The following is a 4,891-nucleotide window of genomic DNA, read 5'->3' as shown; positions in this document are numbered from 1 at the left end:
TAAAGTTTCTTTTATGATTGTGGGTACCCTTGCATTTGGAGCATAGATGTTCAGAATTCAGAGTTCATCTTCATAGATATTTCATTTGATGAGTATAAAGTATCCTTCCTTATCTTTTTTGATAACTTTTGGTTGAAAGTTGATTTTATTCAATATTAGAATGGCTACTCCAGCTTGATTCTTGGGATCAAAATTGTTTTCCAGCCCTTTACTCTGAGGTAGTGTCTATCTTTGACACTGAAGTGTGTTTCCTGTATGCAGCAAAATGCTGGGTCCTGTTTATGTAGCCAGTCTGTTAGTGTATGTCTTTTTATTGGGGGAATTCAGTCCATTAATGTTAAGAGATATTAAGGAATAATGATTATTGCTTCCTGTTATTTTTGTTTTTAGAGGTGGAATTATGTTTGTGTGGCTATCTTCTTTTGGGGTTGTTGAAAGATTACTTTCTTGCTTTTTCTAGGGTATAGTTTCCCTCTTTGTGTTGGAGTTTCCATCTACTATTCCTTTGTGGGGCTGGATTTGTTCAAACATACTGTGTAAATTTGGTTTTGTCATGGAATATCTTTGTTTCCCCATCTATGGTAATTGAGAGTTTTACTAGGTTTGTAGTCTGGGCTGACATTTGTGATCTCTTAGGGTCTGCATGACTTCTGCCTAGGATCTTCTAACTTTACTAGCCTTTGGTGAGATGTGTGGTATTTTTCTGATAGGTATGCCCTTATATGTTGTTTGACCTTTTACCTTACTGCCTTGCCACACCCACTCCAGTGGAAACTGAGTGGCAAGCCCAAAAGCTTGGATGCAGTTCTGAGGTAAAAAGATTCACAGAAACTTAGTCTCCTGGAGACTTAGTATCCCATAGCGTGAATGCTCTAAACATGTCCTTACATCAGTTGATTAATGGATCTCTGTTTTCCTTCAATATTCTTTTATTATAAGTGCCTCCAAGGAATGATTTGACATGTAGCTAAATTAGATTAGCCTCTACCAGTGTTCCAATATCCTAGCAAATCCTTGAGCCGACCTTGGGTTTTAAATTTAGCAAGAATGCTACTCATTCAGACGAAATGCTTCCAGTGTAGATAGTGAAAGGAATCAGATATTACAATTTACTGGAAAAGAACTAGAAGTCTCAGGGATAGTTCTACAAATTAAACTTAGAATAACAGCCAAGTAACTCCCATGTGCAAGAATTTACAATGGCCTAGGAAGAAAGAAGGCTGTGGTCTAAGAAGCAACTAGAGTAAATACTTAGAATAACAGCTGAGTCACTCCCATACATAGGAATTTACCATGGCCTAGGAAGAAGGTGGACGATACAATAGACTAGAATTGTAAAGCCTTTGCCCCTGGCTTCTAAGAATATGTTGACCTTAGGTGGGGCTGCTTTATTTTCCACCAAGTGCTGGGATTAAAGGCACATGCCACCACGCCTGGCTGCTGTGGCTGCTTTTTAATCCCAGTTATAAACACTGATTTTTATCCCAATTGTAAACACTGCCTGGTTCCTTTTTGCTTTTATGTATGCATTTTTCTGTTTTGTGTAAAGAGTCATTTTTGCATTGGATAACCTCAATGTACCTTGGATGACCTTAATGTATCACCTAACTTCCTTGTTTTCTTCTATAATATAAGTCTGATGCTCGCTTTGAGATATTATACTCAGATCCAACAGTCTTTCTGGTGTTCATGTCTGTTAGTCACCCTGCCAATTCCTTGCCCACCTGAGTACCAGAACCCTGATTCTCCCATGGGTTGAGGGACCGACTGAGTCCAGTCTATGGTACTACCTTTAGTATTCTTTGTTTTTTGAATTTGGCATTTAGACTATTATGTGATGGGAGGAGTTTCTTTTCTCATCCAATCTATTTGGAGTTTTTTAGGTTTCTTGTATGTTTATGGGCATCTCTTTCTTTAGGTTAGGGAAGTTTTCTTCTATATATTTATTTGGTGTAATATTTTATAACAGCAGAAAACATACCTAAGTACTAAACACTAACAGCATACTGCAACCAAGGGAAGAGGACATGCAGAACCTACAGAGACAAGCTAAATCTTTATAGTTGACCACTGAACTGGCTGTGATCATGTGCTGGTGACAGAACTAGCAACTCTTGTATCTGGAGATGTCATAATCCTGCCCCAGGACCTACTTTCAGCAAAACACATAGGACACTTTTTTATCTTCACACAAAGGTAGGAGGCCATTCCCAGTGTTCAGTCATCAAAATGAGCAAAAGTGGACCTTTTACTGGCCTCACTGGATCTTTTCAAACTGCTTGTACTTAAGCATCAACTAACTTAAAATATCTCATAATTTCTGGGTGAGAAAGGCACCTTCAAAGGCAGAGATGTGGATTTATTTCCATCAGTCTCAATATCAGCTGCAGCTTTGCTGATCATGCCACATGAGTGATGCCAGCAGCTAGCCCATACTTAAGAGATCTGTCTTTTATCCTTCGAGGATCTTAATTAAGATGTTGTTCTTGTGGACACACTTAGGGAACAGCATGTTGTCCTCCAGGTGTCTGGATGGAAATATGCAGGACAGAATCAGGAAGAGGGCAATCACTTTCCAATTCTTATCAGGTACCCAGGCTTGTCCATCATGGAACTGCAGCAGAACCCAACCACTTGAATTCCCAGGAACCACACACCATATTTCCCCATAGATCTCTGATGTTCCTTTGGCTGGCACTGCCTCAAACTTCTTAGCACTGGCTATAATTCTGGCCCAAGATGTCAACACTGCCTCTTAGGCAAGTGTAGTCACAACCATGGTGCTGACTTCCTCATAGAGCATAGGAGGATCAATCAAGGCAGGTATCTGCTCCTCTGGTACAGTGACGATTTCAAGGAAAATCATCTTGAGACACTCTCTCCCCTGTTCAGTCGTCGTCTTCTTCTTCTTCTTCTTCTTCTTCTTCTTCTTCTTCTTCTTCTTCTTCTTCTTCTTCTTTTTTGTGAGATGGCTCCATCCTGGCCTCTTTGGCTGAGTCAGGAGCATTCTTCAACTTAGGCATCCTACAAGTGTGCCCTGACATCTCAGTGTCTTGTGCTCTTTTTCCTTTGGTTTACAACTATTATCTTTCTCTGAATTTTTTTGTTGCTGTTGTCCCCCCACCATTGCTTTAGTCTTTGCAGAAGACATGCTCAGTTGACTCGACATCTGACATTCCACTTCTTCCCTCAGCTCTTCTGCTCTCTGCTTCTTGCTTCCAGCATTCTTCATATTGAGATTAGATGAAACCTCCCTCTTTTATAATTCTGATGAAGATATTTGCTGGCCCTTTAAGTTGGGAATTTTTGCTCTCTTCTGTACCTATTATCCTTAGGTTTGATCTTCTCATTGTCCTGGATTTCCTGGATGTTTTGAGTTAGGAGCATTTTGTGTTTTGAATTTTCTTTGACTGTTGTGTTAATGTTTTCTATGGTATCTTCTACACCTGGAATTCTCTCTTCTATCTCTTGTATTTTGTTGGTGATGCTTGCATCTATGACTCTTGACCTCTTTTCTAGGTTTTCTATCTCCAGTGTTGTCTCCCTTTGTGATATCTTTATTGTTTCCATTTCCATTTTTTAGATCCTGGATGGTTTTGTTCAATTCCTTCACCTGCTTGGTTGTGTTTTCCTGTAATTCTTTAAGGGTATTTTGTGTTTCCTCTTTAAGGACTTCTATCTGTTTACCTGTGTTCACCTGTGTCTTTAAGGGAATTATTTAGGTCCTTCTTAAAGTCCTCCATCATCATCATGAGATGTGATTTTCAATCAGCCTTGCTTTTCTGGTGTCTTGGGGTATCCAGGGCTCACTGTGGTAGGACAACTGGATTCTGATGATGTCAAGTAGCCTTGGTTTCTGTTGCTTATGTTCTTGTCTTTGCCTTTCACCATTTGGTTATCTCTGGTCTTAGCCGGTCTTTCTGTCTATGGCTGTGGCTCATCCCTCCTGCAAGCCTGTGTGTCAGTACTTCTGAGAGACCTGTTCTCTCCTGGCGTGATTTAGGTATGTAAAGCTGTGGCACAGGATCAGCTCCAGGCACAGATAGAAGCCGGAAGGACCCTGTCTCAGGCTGCTCCTTGGTTCCTGTGTCCTGAGGGCTCCAGTCGGATCCCTTGGAGCAGAAATGGTGGTCTTACTTTTGTTCGCAGGTGTGTCCCCACTCCTGGGAGACCTGCTCTCTCCCAGCGGGTTTGGGTATGGAAAGCTACAGCACAGGATCAGCTCTGGGCACTGTGGCACAGGATCAGCTCCTGGTGCTATGGCACAGGATCAGCTCTAGGTACAGATTAAAACTGGAAGTGTGTGTGTGTGTGTATGTGTGTGTGTGTGTGTGTGTGTGTGTGTGTGTTCATTCAGAAACAAAATGGTCAAAGGTGGGTTAGAACCTCTGGCTTGGGATTAAACATTTCTACAACAGAAAATGAAGCTTTTGTTCTTTACATGCTTGTTCCTGCTCTCGACACATTGGCATTAGAGCCTTCTTCTTTGAGATTCAGATGTACACTGAAGATCAGCTGAGACATCCAGCCTTGCAGACTAAATAACTAATGGTTTCTTGGACCTTTTGTTGTAGACAGCATTTGTTGTATTAGCTGGACCATAGCCTGCAAGGCATGCTAATAAATCCCATACATATTCATTCTATCAGTTCCGTTCTCTAGAAAACCTTGACTAATATACCATCCGTCCCACATCTTCCTCAAGGGTCTGCCCTGATCTGTTCTGTGTGGCTGCATCCAGCCGGCTTGTTAGGCAGACTTTCCAAATCCTCCTCTGTGGTCAAGCCTAGATGATTCCGTTGATTTTATCACTAAAGCCTTCCTTTCACCTGCTAGGTTTAGCTCTGGTTTCACAACCAGTGTCCTGGACCAGCCTGGCTACCTAGACTGC

The 4,891-nt window shown here is 41.4% G+C and overlaps 1 pseudogene; it reads right to left on the bottom strand.

Annotated features, from left to right (window-relative positions):
- Nucleotides 1-2,452: 2,452 nt before the first annotated feature.
- On the bottom strand, nucleotides 2,453-3,232 carry LOC110315714 (annotated as a pseudogene).
- Nucleotides 3,233-4,891: the final 1,659 nt, after the last annotated feature.

This window comes from Mus pahari, unplaced genomic scaffold (assembly GCF_900095145.1).
Source record: "Mus pahari unplaced genomic scaffold, PAHARI_EIJ_v1.1 scaffold_7329_1, whole genome shotgun sequence".
NCBI lineage: Eukaryota > Metazoa > Chordata > Mammalia > Rodentia > Muridae > Mus > Mus pahari.
Note: the sequence above shows the minus strand (reverse complement) of the source record. Positions and strands in the feature narration are given on the sequence as shown.